We start from the raw sequence: 17,331 nt of genomic DNA, 5'->3' as shown, positions 1-17,331 counted from the left end.
AATTAAACAACCTGTCTCTAAATAAATAAATAAATAAATAAATAAATAAATAAATAAATAAATAAATAAACAAAGGGCTGGAGATGTAGCTCAGGGCAAAGACATTGGGTTCAACCCCCAGTGCCCAGAAAAAAAAAAAAAAGAAACGAAAAGAAAGAAAGAAGAAAGAACCTAATCAAGCAAGTTTTTCACATACACAATCTTTTATTTCTATATTCACAGCTTTCCTGAGGAGGAGACTTGGTTTCCTACTTGAAATTATGGCCCAGGGACCCCTGTCCCCTCCAGCAGGCCTGGTGACACAGCTATGGACTGAGTGGCAGATTCAGCTCAGTGAGGGGTCACAGACGCCACAGTGGTACTGTGAGACTGGCACAGAGCAGGACACTCATGGAATGTCCACGTCTGACAGAGCGGAACCCCAGCATTACCCGGGCCCTGGGACCCTCACGGCCTGTGCGGGGTGTCAGGCACGCGTGCAGCCAGCTGAGCTGCCGGGCTTGTTCCTCGTGACGTCGGGATGGAAACAAAGTCACTCAACAGTGCGCTGCTCAGACCCCGGCCCTGTGGGTGAACAGCACGTGGGCCCCGGCGGTCTGAAGATGGTGCCTAAGGATCACCCGCTGTCCCCCAGAGCAGGCTGCGTGGCTGTAGGAAGCCACCTTTGTGAGACCCCCCATTCTCAACCGAAACTGGGGCCGACGGTGACTGTCTCCTCCAGGTGCTGCGCCGATGAGACACGCTGTCAAAGGGGCTCACGTAAGGGTCCAGTAAATACGCAGCAAGAAGAAAGACAACAGGTCCTAAACATTTTTTTTTCTGTAGTACTGGGGATGGAACCCCAGGCCTTCACAATGAGCTACACCCGGACTCCTGTTCATGTTGTATTTTGAGACGGGGTCTGGCTAAGTTACTGAATTGCATTTGAATTTGCAATCCTCCCCACTCAAAGTGCTTGACTTGTAGGGATGGACCACCTAACTGGGTTCCTAAACCTACTTTAAATCATTTCTCACTTAACTTCTTTCACTTTGTATTTTAACGGTGATCTGAAATGACGTTCGACCATCCTTGCCCAGCTCTGTCCTCTGTGAATGGCGGAGGGCAGAAGCCAGGCTGGGCCCACAGCCAAGGCATCCTAGGACTCGAGGCTGGCCCTGGGTCTGGGAGGGTCGGATGGCGCCTTCAGGATGTGGCAGCCGGTGGACAGCTGCAGCCCAGGAGCCTTCCAGTACAGTCGCCAGACCCTGTGTTTAGAGATGTGAGCAGCTGGCTGCAGTTCTAAAATACGGACACTAGGTGGCGCCTCAGGCTGTCGAGTCACCGCCGAGCATTTGTTAATATTGGAGCTTGAGGGCAGGAAGAGGGGCGGGTTTGGGAGGAAGTGGAGGCAGAGAGACCCTTAATCTCTTCAGGCAGAAGCCAGCCTCTGGGTGCCGCATTAATTCGAAACGCTGGGGAGATGGCAAGAGAAAATCTACACATGCTCGTTTTCTCCCAAATATTTTTCCGTCTATGGGCGGCTGAATCCCTCCGAGATGGAGGCGTAGAGCCAGCTGTATTTATTTTTTGGCAACGTTTTAACAAGTTGGAAAATGAGCAAAGATGGCTTTGAAAGGAGCTGGGGCTGGATGGACGGCAAATTGGAAAACAGGCGTGCAGTGCGCTTTCTGAGCCCAGAGTGGGACAAGGGCCCCGGCCCACATGTGGCTGTGGACAGAGTCACCTGGGGACATGGGGCAGAAAGATTTCCTGGGCTGCTCCACCCAGAGTCCACGTCCCGGCTCCGGGACACTCGGGGCTGCCACCAGGGAGAGTGTGGGCCCTGGAGATCCTGTCAGGGGCAGGGTTATGGTTTGGATCTAGAGTCCCCCAGAAGCAGGGCTTCCGGAAGGTGACTGCTGTGCTCACCAGTGGGTCAAGGGCTGATGGCTCTGTAACCACAAGTGCTGTTAGGAGTGGAATCTGATGGGAAGAAGAGTCACTGCAGGCCTGGACTGGAGGGCTTCCTCACTCTCCTGGCTCCTCCCTTCTCTGATTCCCGTCGGCCATGAGGTGAGCAGTTCTCCTCTGCCAGGCCCTCCCACTTGCCCTTCTAGCCTTGGAGCTGCAGACTGTGCTCGGAAACCAAAGTGTGAACCCAAACGAACCTCTCCTCCTTTAAGCTGCAGCTGCTGGGCTCTGTCCCAGCGACAGGAAAGGGACTGGGACGGAGGCTGGCGGGAGGTGGGGGACCCTGCAAACCTCCTCAGCTGCTGCTGGGCCACAGTCCACTCCTAGACACTGACAATACAAGTGGGAAATCTGCCCACAAATAGCCCCAGGGTCCCTGCCCCAGCCACAGTCCTGACCTGCCCAGCAGATTCCCTTCACTTGGAGAAACGCGCTGTGCTCTTTATCTTTCATCTTCCACATCCAAGGCTGCGGCATCTGAGGCTTTGCTGACTGCACAAGGACTGTCACTTCCGGGGTGCATGGACTCCTGCAGGTGGCAGACGGTTCATCCAGCCCAGGACACCGCTGATCAGTGAGAACAAACCAAAGCACCTCCCCACCATGGCCCCCACAGACTGTTACACTCTGGGCCACTGTCCACCCATCCCTTCCACCCAGGGCCGGATACCAGGCCACTAGGGCCAGCCCCATCCCTGACCCTGCTGAAGTCTCAACAGGCCACCCTGATCCATCCTAGGCCTTCAAGCCAGGCCCTGCCTCAGCCCCTTTCCCTGCCCGTGGAAACCCTGAGTGAGGCTTTCGCTCCTCTCCCTCCAGCTCCCTCTGCATCCATCCCACCCAGGACTTCCCTGGGGGACTCCCATGCCCAGGCCCCTTTCTCTTGGGATGAGAGAGTAGAGTGTGCTGTCCTTCCAGTGCAATCACCTCGTGACCTGCCAACCTAGCTTTCAAAGCGTGCGCCCTGGGAGGTGCAGAGCCACTCATGGCCACCTGGCTGGGGTCTGTGCACCAGTGCAGCAGCTCACCGGACCCTGACCCTGATACCCCACTGCCAACAGAGGGCTGGGCCTGTTAGAAGTGGGTGTACAAGCATAGTGCCTCAGTTTCCTGCACCTCCTGTCAGATAGGGCATCAGATTCCCACAGTCGATCCTGCTGTGGGCCTGCGGTGTCTGGGTTTACGCTCCCTTGAATCATCCTCAAACCACTCCCTCGTCTTCCCCAAAACCAGACCCTGGTGCCAGAAGGATCAGAGAGCCTCATCTCCAGCATGGCTGCAACAGTTTTCCAGCTGGACATGAAGAACAGTGCCTCATCAGAGTTCACAGAAGACACCGGTCCCACGTGGAGCTCCCAGCCTGGGAAGTTGTATTACACAGTGCCCAGCCTCTTCACTTCCTAACATTATGTCCCCCAGAGGATGACGTACACATGGGTGGTGAGCCTTTCTTAAGACAAGGCCATCTCCGAAGCTGGCTGGTCTCTGAAATCACTTTGCAAATAACAAGCCAACGTCTTCCGAGACATCCGCACATTAACACAGACCTTCTGCTCACTGCAAACTCGAGTTAAATTATGCAGGTAGGAAATTTACAGCCTCACACTGAATAATTCACATATGCCAGCTGTCAAACTGCTAATTATTCCTTCAAAGAAAAACAATCAGATATTTGTATCATAATATTTTACCTCATCTAAGGCTAAACTGCCAAGGTGTCAGAATGATCAGGAAGCCTGCTTCTCTGATTGTCAAGTGACTGCTTAGGGAAATTTACATGTGCAGCAAGCAGGGAACATGTACAGATCCTAGGTCGGGAGAGAATGAATTAATTCAGCCCATAGGGAGCACAGGGACTTAGGAGCACGTCATCCATTCTGCAGGCACCGAGGCACCTGAGATGACAAGGCCTATACAGAGTAGGAAGGAGAGAGGAGAGAGGCACACAGTGCTCCGGCATGAGCTCTGTCCTGCAGGGCCTCAGCCACATCAGGAAGCTGGGGACGGAGCACGGCACATCTGGGGTGGTGTGGGGAGGGACTCCGAGGGCTGGTGTGGGAATGAGAAGCTCTGTGTGTGAGCTCTGACTGGTCTTGGGTGCTATGAGAGACCTGGGGTGGGTAGTGAGGAGCAGAGCTGGTCTTGGAGGAGTCCACCTGTTCACCCCACAGAGGAAGGATGGATGGACGGACGGAGAAGGCTCAGGTGTGAGCATGAACAGAGAGGTGGAGGAGTCCGGAAGGCCCAGGGCTAATTTAGTTGGGGGTGTGTTTGTGGGTTAGAGAAGGGAAACGGGGCAAAGTCAAAGAAGGCTTCCGGTGTTGGCTGTGGAACCGGTCAGATGGGGATCTGGGAGGGGTCAGGGGTCATTTTGTCCTGGGGAGGGGGTGGCAAAGGAGGTGGCCTCAGCAGGGTGAGGATGCGTGTGGACCCAAGCCATCCTCTTGGACACAGAGCTTGGCAGGAGCCTGGGTGCCGGGTGGGTGTTCCCACAGCCCACTGCATGACGAGGGCAGCCTGCTGCTGCGGTACTTACACCTGGGAAGTCATTCTCCCGAGTGAACCATCTCCACGCTTTCACAGCTCCACCTACGTCAGGCCAAGTGGGTCAGGGACAGTGGGCTCTGCTCCAGGGCTGAACGATGCAGCTATGGCCCACATCCAGAAGACAGTCCTATAAATACTTCCCAGGGCCAGTTATTCCACGTTATTCATCCATTGTACAGCGACCGATGGATACACATTGCTGCTCATTAACAGGCCACGAAATGGCTGCAAAAGCCCTAAAACAAGGGAATGGCAGGGAAGAGGGTTGGGCTTCGAGACTCTGGCTTAGGACCCTGGGTCCAGCACATCACCTTGGGGAAGTCATGTCTGTCCATCTCCCTGGGCCATAATTTCCACTTTTATAAAGACAGGTGATTAAAATAAACAATTCCTAGGATACCATCTATTAATTAAATATGATTGCCATAGAAACTAACATGGTCACATACAACGAGTAATTTAAACAGCAGCACCTGTGATTACAGCCGTCCATGCACTGGTGAAACAGAAAGCGATACCCTATGGTCTAACCATGACAAAGCCTGAACCGCAGAAGGGCGGAGGAGGAGCAGCGCTCAGACGCACAAGATGCCCCCGTGAGATTAAATGTTAATGAAGCAGCATTTCTGGGTCGAGAGGACTCCCCTAGCCAAAGGTCACTCCGAAAATACAGATTTCTCTTGCTTTGCCACAGCGACCTCCGCGGTGTTTCAGAGGCAGATTGCAATTCCCCAGGGGGACCCTGCGAGTCTAACAGAGTCAAACCCCAGGGCGCTTCTCACCACCAAAGAGACCCTGGGATAATAGCGTAGGTTTTCTCCGCCTCTGTGTTCAGCCTCACAGGGTCACAGATACAGACACAGGAGGGCAAGTGAGCATGTCTGCTGGGGAGGCAGAGTCAGTGAGGGACTGGGCACGCACACCAGTTCTCCAGTGTGTGATGATCACTGTAGATTTCTCCCCAAAGGATGTGCATCCTGTCCCTGTGGACATATCGATCTAAATGTTTTATGGCTCAGTCATTATAAAAGATGGCTTAGATCTACAATCAGCCCCCAAAGTCTAGTGTATTTGAAGGAGAAATGGATCACTGAGTGCTGTTCTCATCAGTGGATTCATCATGGATGGGTTTAGGGCTAAATGTGCTGCTAGGAGACGGTCACTAGGGTGTGACCCGGAAGGGTTTGTTCTTGTCCCTGGCTCCTCCCTTTCTCTGTTTCCTGGCTGCCATGAAACAAGGAGCTGTCCTCCATCGAGTCCTTCCCACCATGCCATTTCCATGCCATTTCCATGCAGCCAGGCAACCATGGACTGAACCCACAGGAAACTGTGAGCCAAAGTAACCCTTCACCTTTACATTTCCAGTACAGGGTATTTTGTTCCAGCTAAAGCACTGTCTCATCGCTGTGCTACAGGGTGCTGCCCTGAAAAATCTCACATCACTTCTTCTGTGGTAAAGAAAGGAGGAAAATAATTGATGAAAGCAACAGAAACAACAAATACTCATCTTCACCTACACTATGGGTACCACAGACGGAAAGCCTTTTAATTTGGGGACTGTTTGACATTTATATATATATATATTTTTTTTCTTTTTCTTTTTCTTCAGTAAAATGGAAAACTAGCCCCAGTGAGTAGCCTGAACCAGGCCAGTCTCTGAGCTCAGGTAGGGGTCACCCTGTGTGACATGAAGCAGTACCTTCACAGAATTCTCTGAGCACATTTGCTTACTGATGGGCTTCCTGGAGATGGATCTCTTCTTCATGTGTTAGCTTTGGGTCTGAAATCTCGACCAGCAGCCAGAGAGTTCCATGTGCCCTGTGTCATCGGATGCTAAGTAAATTGGCTTATTCTTTTGTTTATTGTTTACTGGCACATTTTAGGTATACAGCACAGTTACATTCATCATTGGGATCTTGTGCCTTTCCATGATAGGTCTTGGTTCACATTTTTCCCCCTTACCCCTGCCCTCCCTTCACTCCTTCTGCCCTTCCCTATTTACAAAATCTGTTACCATATTTTCATGTTCTCATATTTTCTTTTTCCTTATTTCCTCTTCCCTGCCAATCCCACTTCCCTTACCTTTAGCCCTTTTCTTCCTATTTCACATTGTCAATTATACCATTTGGATCTTATTTACACTTTTCATTTTTTCACACCAGAGAGACTGGTGCAACCACTATGGAAATCAATATGGAGATACCTCAAAGAACTAGGATTAGAAGCTGGAGATGGTGGCACATGCCTGTAATCCCAGCACTTGGGAGGCTGAGGCAGGAGGATCACTGTGAGTTTGAGATCAGCCTGGGCTACACAGTGAGTTCCAGGTCAGTCTCAACTACATAGTGAGACCCTGTCTCAAAAAAGCAAAAAATAAATAAATAAAGAACTAGGATTAGAGGTTCCATTTGACCCAGCTATCCCTCTGCTGGGTATCTTTCCAAAAGAATCAAAAGAATCACACCACAGTGATATGTGAACCCATGTTTAAAGCAGCACAGTTTGGAATAGCTACAACTTGAAAACAGCCCAATTGCCCATCAGTTGGAGACTGGATAAAGAAGATATAGTTTTTTCTATAAAGTGGAGTACTACTCAGCCATAAAGAATGAGAAACTAGAGTCATTCATAGGAAAATAGATGCATATTGAAGCCATACTCTTAAATTGGCTTATTCTTAAAAGAAAATATAACTCTGGATTTGAACCTGGTTTTCTGGGAGTAAAGTGGTACCACAGTTCACAAACTTAATTCTTTCCATGATTCTGGACACTGAATTCAACCATGATTCTGGTTGCAACATTGTAACCATCCTATTGCTATTTCTTCTCAATTACAGTAGGCAAGAGTTTAAAGAAGAAATGATGAATAATGTGGGGATGTATGGTGCTAAGCAGGGGAGAAACGACAACACGGTTCTTTTCTGTAGGGTCACACGGTACTCCACACACTTACTCTAGACCACGTGGGGAAATGCCATTAAGGCTGCGGGGCAAATTCACACAGTGGGATTTTCCTTTATTTAAAATCTGCACAGTTATATATATGGTGATCGAAATATGTGGTGAACTTTAAAATTTTATAGTTTTATTACAGTAAAAGACACATAGCTAGCGATCGCCTTCAAAATACCTCTCCTTGTTTCAAATATGCTTATCCTATCATTCTTGCCACTTTCTGAAGCTGTTCTAGAAATCTTCTTTCGTGGCTTTATAAGACACAATAAAAAATAAGGTGAGTGCCACTGCTGCGTGCCATCCAATGGCAAGTCAGCTTGTAAAAACATGGCACTGGGTCCTCACCCACTTTACTCACAGGACCTGGCCTTGAGCAACTTCTGATAAAGTCAAAATGACCATAGAAAGTAGATATTTTGAATTGATTCAGAACAGAGAGCAGGCAAGAGTGCACAACAAGTGACATAGTTTTTGAGCATACCTGGCTTATCATTCACACTGGGCTTTCACAGATTGTATTACCTCCCACAGTTATTTCCAATAATGTTAATGATAATTGTTGGGCAAGCGTACACACTACCCCCCTGCTGGGGTTCTAGTGTGTGATTATGGTGGTGATGGGGCTCTTTCCCAAAGCATCCTACAGGCAAGGACATGGGTGCACTGTGAACCTCTGGGTCTGGCTGGGTAGCTCTTCCCAACAATTATTTCTTTTCTGCCTTTTTCTCTTTGGCTGTGTTTCTAAGTTTTCCCCCTGTACGGACTTGACTCAAGTATCGTTCCCCAAGAGGCATCCAATTAGAAAGCAAAATGAAAGTCAGTCATGGCATTTAAAAAAAATGTTAATTACTTTAAATCAGACAGATAGATAGTACATATTTAAATTTCTATTTATTTCCTGAATGATAGTATTCTGATGAGTTTTTGTCTCACAATAGCCACTTATTCATTCATGGATCTGCATTAAAATTTAGTATGTAATTACCAAAAACTTATGAAATCCTAATGACATCAATTAAGAGTTGAATTTAAACCATTCACCTCGTAAGAGTTGCTGATTTCATGCCATGCATGGTGTGATCCATTGTGTTGGTCACGTGGACAGGCTGTCCTTAGTCAGAAACTGAGAGGAGCTCTGTGGTCTGAACAAACCTGTGAAACTCATGCTGCAACTGAACCCCAAGCAGGAGACAAGGAGAAGGTGCAAACTTTATGAGACTACTTGGAGGTGGGGCTTCTGGGAGGTAAAGAAGATTGAATGAGGAGCTAAAGGTGGGACCCAGCCTAGGGGACGGTGGCTTTATAAGGAGAGCAGAGACCTGATCCAGGATGGTCCATGCTGCCATGTGATGCCCTGGGTCACTTCAGGACCCTGCATGGAGCACCGACCAGCAGGAGAGGCCTCCCGAAGCAGCTGCCCAGTCACTGACCTTCCCAGCCTTCAGAACCACAAGCTCAACAAACCTTTATTCTCTCCAAACCACACAGTCTTCAGTACTCAATGACAGCAACAGAACCCAGGCTAAGACAAACACAGATGTCCTGCAGAATCAGAGCTCTGTGAGGAGCGCCTCCATAAATCATGATCCAAGATGAGAACCGTGTACAAGGGCACAAAGCCATAATGTAGGCCTCTACTGCAGGGTTTCCTGAGACACGGGAGAGACCTCTGCTCTGTTAAAGGTTGGGTGAGAAAAGTTCCAGGTCCAAATTGCTGTAGGAAATTTTCTACACCCCTTCTTAGAGATCTGCAAAATATGCTACAATATTAGACTTCTCAGGCACAAAACTTCCAAAAGAAAAGACACTGATTCAGAGCCATTAAAGCGAGGATTGTACACCCACATTTAACAATGAATATCCACCTTACGTTCCCCCAACTTATCTGATTCTCTTCTCTACTCTTAAAAAATGTTTTTGCTCTTGCTTCCCTGCAGTTCTTTGAGCTACTGTCAGTGTGCTGATTTTGTCTGATTCTCTTACTTAAATCAAAAAGCCACGCGGAAACATCTTGTGCAGTTACAGGGATGCTTCTTTTCACAGCATGGCCACGAGACTCAGACACATTCACCTGTGTTTACCTGACCTGGAGCATGAGAGCCACTTCCCCAGGAACCCTCACTGAGCAGAACAGGCAGCTTCTCTTGTCATGTGCATATGTCTCATACTTCAGACAGGAAAACATCCTTCCTATGCTCCTCTATGCAACTAATAAGACCAAGCAGTTAGAGCTCCTGTTCTTTGGGTGGAGGCCAGTCTAGGGGTGTCCCCTGCGGCCTCTCCACCCTGTCGTACAGGGTACTCCACACCTGACCAGCTGCAGTGCACTGAGACTGAGCCACAGCTTTGCCTCTGTGATTGGAGAGAGGATGCAAAAAAAAAAAAATCATAAGACAGGCCTAATTCCTTGTCAACTTGTAATGTACCAAATCTATAGCTGAGAATTTTGGGAAATTTTCCTGAGAGTCCAATGCATATCAACAAACAGTAAAACAGTGAATAAACAGCTTTGTGTGCATAAAAGTCTAGAAGTTGCAATGAAGCAATTTTCTAGTGATTCACAAAGAAAAACAGTCATACTAGGACCCTTCCTTGCTTGCAAAATAAATAAAAGCAGAGGAGTTTCCAAACATCTGCTGATTTGGAAACCCAACTCTGATATCCACTGAGGATCCATAATCGCTCCCTCCCACCACTGAACATTATTACACAGCCCTTGAGTCTTACTGAGTGGCTCTCTCTCTGCCATGTGGCAGCCAGGACACCATGAGGGGCAAGGGCTCTGTCCAGAACTGGGCACAGACTGCACGATGAGCTCCACAAACACAGGGTTGCATGGCCTCAGTACTGCAGGTGACTGTGTAGAGTGAAGGTAAGAATGCTCACACTCACTGATGGGGCACCTGCTGCATGCCAGGCTCCCAGCAGCTCTGGACTGATAATCATCCTCACAGGTAAGAATTAATGTCCAAGGACACATCTACAAGCCATCTTAGCAAATTGCTTCTTAGGTTTCTCTACCACTAACCAAAGAACAGTTGCTCCGTGTGCCATGTGATTTGCAATGTGACTGGAGGAAGCAGTCTGCCCTGGAAGTGTGCTCAGCTGCCCCTATACCCAAATACTGCACCATGCTCCTGTGGGGCTACTACGATTTAGGCCTGAAATGCTTTCCGAAGTCTCATGTATGCATAGGTGTGGCTTTTGGAAAGTGATTGGGTCCTTGGGGAGCCATACTCATCATCCATTGAGGGGCTCATGTCTGAATGTGCTGTTGGTTGGGAGCAGTCAGTGAGACCATGACCTGGGAGTTTTCCTTTCCCTGGCTCCTCCTTTCCTTTCTCTCTCTGCTTCTTGGCTGCTAGAGTGTGCAGCTGGCCTCCGCCAGGTTCTCCTGCCATACTGTTTCTGATTTGGAGCCCAGTAACCATGAACTGAACCCACCCAAACTGTGAGCCAAAATAAATGCTTCCTCCTTTAAACTGTGGATGTCGAATATCTTGTGACAGCAATAGGAAGAGACTAAGACAGGGTCTCACCACAATGTTCATCTACGAAGATATAATTTTGTCCTATAAATCATTCATTTGAGAAAACAACAACCAAAATGTCACTTGGAACCACCAGACCTTCTTTGGAAGGTGTAACCTTAGGTTCTGGAAACATGAAATTTTATAACTTGAAACATGTAGTTCTGTCTCCTAACATTAAACTTGAGTTCATGTTACAGATCTCATCCTTTGTCAAGTGACTTCATTCCTCTGGAAAGTTTGTTCTAAGGATCTTTACAGACACCATCAAGGAACTTTTACATCCATCCAACATAGGTGAGACTTTTTGGCTTTGGGCAGTACACAGTGAACCTTTGGCATGAGACAAAAGAGAGTATATTTTTCATTCTTGCTTAAAGGTGACTGGCTGAAAGCTCCCAAGTTTTAGAAGTAATTATGATGCTCTTTCCTTTCCATTTCAGCCATAAGACTATGAAACATGATTCAGCTCAAACAGGAAGTTTTGGTGGAATTACAGGTATTTTTGAAGAAAAAGGCCTGGGTACCCCTCAGTTTTTATGGCATGAGAGCATGCTAAAGAGTACATAAGTTATGTCACATGTTGCCAGTTATCATCGCCTCTGAGGTCAGTAAACCTGGGCAACATAAAGACTGAGTTTAAATTCTGCTTTTGCATTCCTGTGTTGTTTTTTAGTCTGCCATATCTGAATGCTACAGACTTCATGGTTTGCACAACAAAAACTTATTTCTGACTGTTCTGGAGACCCAGAAAACAAAGGTCCAAGTCCAGCTGGGTGGCACCTGGCGAAGGTTCCCTTCCTAGCTTGCAAACAACTCCCTGTGTCCTCGTGTGGTGGAGAGAGGGCTCCAATTCCCCATCTACTCTCTTATAATCAGGGCCCAGCTCCATCCAGCCAGAACCCCACCTCTGTGACTTCATTTAAATGTATCATCTCTTGCTAGGTCTTAGTTCCAAACTCTGTCCTATTTGGCGTTAAAGTTTCAACATGCAAATTTCAGAAGGACACAACTCCTCTGTAACACTCTTCAGTAACAGTAAATCTTGCTTCATGATTTGTAAAATATGCATGATATTTATTTCAAAGAGCTATGATGATGCTTAGATGACAGATTAAAAGCTCCTTGAAAATCCTGGAAACCTTTAGTACTTGAAAAATATATCACAATTACCACTGTGCTCTTTGTAACTTCATGAGGTAACCAGTAAATCCTTCCCTCAAAAACATGACACACTGGCAGAGTCCTACAAGAAGAGGGGGAAATCCCAGCATATTCCCAGGACTGGTTGCTCTGAAGCTGCCCTAGTGAGGACCCCTTCTGCTGGTCACTGGGTACTGTGTCATCATAGCTACTCACTCCTCCCTCCCCCGATATGATGAGACAGTTTGCCTAAATTCCACTTTCAGCTGATAGTCCTTGGTCTACAACCAGATCCCCCACAAAAAAAAATGTCCAACCAGAGCTGAAGGTGGAAGCTCACCTCTGAAAGCCAAGTACTCTAGATGGCTGAGGCAGGATGATCACAAGTTTGAGTCCAGCCTGGGCAACTTAGCAAGACCTGTATCAAAATAAAAATTAGAACAGCTCTGTGTGAAGGCCCTGGGTTCAATCTCCAGCACCAAAAAAAAAAAAAAAAAAAAAAAAAAAAAAAAAAAAAAAGTTAAATGAAAAAGAGCACTAATGTGCTGAAAAAGAAATAGTTTAAAGAAGGGATTTTAGAGAAAGCTCTCTATAAGTCTTTGGTTACAGTACTTTGTAGGAATCTCAGATGAGAAATGGTTCACATCCACAGAAAGTTTCACCTTTCATGCTCTCTTCCTCCTGGCACTTGCTTAGCAGAGATTAGTCCCTAATGCTGGCACCTCATCTTATCATGGGGCTGGCCCGCTTATGAGACACTTTCAGCATGGTGGACCTCTGTCCCCATGGTGACTGTGACTTCTGTGCTCAAAGGCAGCCAGCCCATCTGACTTGCTCATCTGCCTGGGGAGCAGTGGTTAGATATGATAGAGAGAACTTCTGTAAATAATCTAAAAACCTACAAAATGTTAGGAAAATGTAAAATGACTTCTGCTTTGTTTAGGTCAAAATTAACAGACACCGGAGGCATTGTAAAATGGGACATCTGGCCTCATTCCTGACCTTGAACACCCTCTACCTGTGGGCTAGAATAGATAGATAGATAGCTAGACGAATCTTAAGGTAAACTCCCTAACTATAAAGAATTGCTATGCCTGGGTTAACTGTCTTGTGCCTGAGATTTGTACATCAATAATGTAAACTGAGGAGATGAAATGTAACCACCTGAATGAGATCAAGGCTGTAAAAGATGAAGCTGTGACCTAGTAGGGGGTTGACCACTGGTATTGCTTTTAGTGCGATAGGCCTTCTGTCAACAAAATTAAGCTTTTATTATTTTACTTCCATTCTGTGTCTCTGTGCGTGTCATTTACCGATTCCTTCCACAACAAGAAGACTTTGGAACATCACGTTTGTACTGTGAGGACTGGAATGATGCTTTAATTTGCTCTGTCATAAAGACCAATGGGAAAAGTCTCTTGGGTCTCAATGAAAGAAATAAATACAAGCAATGTACTTCTTCATCAACACCACAGTTCATGCAACAAATGTGATTTCCATCTCCCATCTATGAGAAAATTCCAAATGAAATGTGTATTTCATTTGTAATAAGTGAATATGACCTTTAGAAAGCCTCAGGGCCATTATCTTACTACTGGATTTATCTTGTTCTTCTCCCTCAAATTGCATTGACTATTTAAAAAGCTTTAAATCTCTCTCTGCTACATATCCTGTGTTAGCCTGTCAAGTTCTTTTTCCAAGGAAGTAGGATGCAATAACTCAATTTGATTTACAGGTGTAATTCTCCGAGCTGATCTTCAAGATGTCCCTTGCCATGTAAGACACTGCCCCACACTGTGCTTCTGGGAAGTTCCAAGACAGACTAGGTGTTCCAAGTCCTTGTCCAATACTCTGCCAGGACCTGGGCCAGCCTTTTGGGACTTTAAGGCAAAAGTTCAGCTTACAAGAAAGGACATAAAAGTCCTATGCATACCCAGGGGACAGCCATGCTCCTGCCTGGCCAAGTAAGCACACAATCCAGGTTATTTGTTGTTTTGTTTCCTTTCTGCTCATACTATTTATTTTGCAGAGATAACACAATTTTCGGCAATTACTGTACAAATGTCTCAATTTAATTAAGTTCTGTTACTCAAGCCAGTATGAGAAATGTTGGCACGTTCCACTGGAGCTCACGGAGCAGTGGGTAGTTAAATGTTCCCTTGCTGCTGATCACAGTTGCAATTCTTAATTTAAATCATTCATATCTCTATGGAGTATGCTTAATAAAAATGTTTCAAAAGAACTGGGTCATGTCTGCTAAGGTTTTCAACTCACTTCAATAGCTGTCATGAATTATCTTCTGTGAAGTTGATTTTCAATGTCACACAAACCAAGTAACTCAGACTTCAAAGACTCAAAATTCAAGTGTTTCATGACTAGACTTTAGAAATTAGGCATAGTTTCAAGATTCTGACAATTTAGTGCAAATGCAGGACGGAGGACTCGGACTGGACTGTGACATCATATGAGGGTTTCCTCTGAAAACATAAATAGACCTACAGCCAAACAGTGGCTTTCTTTCATGTTTGAAGTATCTCTGTGTTTTTGTATATAGAGATTCTGAAAGATTAACCTGGGAAATAATCTGGATTTTTTTTTTTTTTTTGGTATGAGTAGAGTTTTTTAAATTAAATGTTTGATTTGATAAATATGTTTGGCTGGGTGTGGTGAGCCATGCCTGTAATCTCCATGCTCAGGAGGCTGAGGCAGGAGGATCACCACGTAGTGAAACACTATCTCAAAACACTCTAAATAAATAAATAAATAAATTTTAACATGTATCTGTTTAGATTATTATGGGTCAATTTTGGAAATTTTTATTTCTCAAGAAATTGTTGGTTTTCATTATGGCATAATTATTAACAGTATTCTTTTTTCTAAATCTTTTTTTTTTTTTTTTTTTTTTGGTACCTGGGATCAAACTTGGGTCCTTGTGCTTGTAAGGTAGGCAGCAGCACCACTGAGTTAAACCCCAGCCTCTTTTTCTAACTTTTGTAACTTCAAGTATAATTATAGTTAGTCAAAAAATTATTTTTATCCTTCTAATTATCACTCACTGTGCTTTTTCTCTAGTTTATGCTCAATCTTGAGTTTATGATAATTTTTAGTTGTGATCTCAAAATTTTTATGTTTTGAAAGGATTCCTTTGTTTCCCTGGCTTGTCCCTAAAGAGCAGTCTGAGCTTCCTTTACACTTCTTTTTTTTCCCCTTTACCATGGATCAAACTCAGGACTAAACTCAGGACCTTGAGCTTGTGAGGCAGGCACAGCGCCACTGAGCTACATCCCCAGCCCTAGATGCAGATTCTTGACATGACTGACAGAAACATCAAATAATCAGCTTGCTTGTGAACTTGTTGCAGGAGTATATTTACACATAATGTCGTTCCTACTCTCATTTTATCTTTTTCAGAGCCTGGCCTCTACTGCATGATGAAATCTCTCTGCCCAGGTCCACTGTCCATCTAATGAGCTATCTGAATCCCACAGAGTCCCCTGGGGGTGACGCAGCCACCGGGCACAGGGAACAGAGGACAAGGGAGCATGGCAGTGAGCCGAGTCCACTCAGAATCTGCCTGAGGCTCACATAACCCACAACGCACATGATTCTGCTAATCAGAGCGGTTGGGCTCACAGATCACAGAGGGCTGACTGCAAAAACTGTCAGCTCACTCCCAGGCCCTCCCTGCTCTACCAGTGCCCTATCCTCACCTGCGGGGTTAGCTTCACAGCCCCTGGATGTGATGATCTGAGTCACCACCACTTGTGTGTCTGGTCTGGACCCCACCTCTGAATTCTAGAATCTCCTTGGAACAGTAACACGTGTCTCTAACAGACTTTCAAACTTAACAGATCCAAGCTGGACTCCCGAGGCCCCTCCCCTCCTCTTGCTGCACCCACATTTTTTTTGGCATCAATAAATACCGGTCCCACTCCTCTATTTGCTCAGAGTAAATTCTTTGCAGTGAGGATGGATGCCCTTCTCCCTCTCATTGGCGACTGCACGAGTCATACATAACAAGCAGCTGACCTATGATGGTGGCCTTCGACCTCTCACCCTTGCTCTGACTTCCTGGATTTTGCACATTTCCAACTCAAGACAAAATCCATGAAGTGGAACAAAACTGTCACTTGCAGGAAAATGGATGGAAGTGGACCTCCTTATGTTGAGTGCCATAAGCCACACTCAGAAGACAAATATCACACGTTCTGCCTACCGTGTGGAATCTAAAGAGATGTCCTAAAAGTTCAGAGGACTATTACTAGACAAGAGGAGGTGGGGATGGGCCAAGGGAGAGAATAGGGGGTAGAAATGATATTTTATACATCAAAGCCTCAAATTAGCAGGCACTAATAAAAAGAAAAGGAAAAACTCATGTATTTTGGAAAAAAATTGGAATATTTGATGTCATGAACAGTTTATATTGCTAAGTTAAAAAATAAGTGTGTAACTATTAAAACTATGGTCGAGAAGAAATAACAATACAGTCTATACCTGCAGTTCTGCAAACGTCCTCCTCCTCCTCCACTGAACACCCCTAGATTAGACTGCAATCCCCTTTGAAAGGGGTCAGGTTTTAGTCCAGGGTCTAGAGCATGCCTGGACACCGGACACAGCTCTCTATCCAGAAGCTAGTGGTACCTAAGGAAGCCCTGACCATGCTAGACTTTGGAGGCCACGGTTTGGGACTGAGCTCCTGCCTGAGGCCCCACAGACCAGACCAAACCAGAATGAAGTTGCTTCCGGTGAGAGCCAGGTCGACAGCAGACAGCGCTGTGCAGTGAGCTAGCTTTCCAAAGCCTGGGAGACTCCCATCCAAGCAATGAGGACACCTTATCCCCCACTGACCACTGTGGCAAAGGAGCTCTGAAAGAACCGACTCTTTTTGTTCTGTTTCTGCCTTTCTTAGCCCTTCCATGCCTGTTACAGAGCCTCCTCTTCTAGCTCATCGACACATTGTATTTTAGAAAATGAGGTACTGCCGCACCCTAGAATCATAAATAAAAGCTGATTAGATCTTTAGAAAATTTGTTATAATTTCATTTTTTGACAAGGTCAAGGAATTTCCTATTTTTTTTTTTAAATTCCCCAAAGCAGTTAGCTAACTGGGGAGAACTGATCTTACTGCTTTCCCCAACTGCTGACAAAGTATTCATGGTGCGGTTTGTCTGCCCACAGCAGGGCTGGACACAGATCCCACA

The sequence above is a fragment of the Fukomys damarensis genome, unplaced genomic scaffold (assembly GCF_012274545.1).
Source record: "Fukomys damarensis isolate Sample0158 unplaced genomic scaffold, DMR_v1.0_HiC HiC_scaffold_17, whole genome shotgun sequence".
Taxonomy (NCBI): Eukaryota; Metazoa; Chordata; class Mammalia; order Rodentia; family Bathyergidae; genus Fukomys; species Fukomys damarensis.
Note: the sequence above shows the minus strand (reverse complement) of the source record.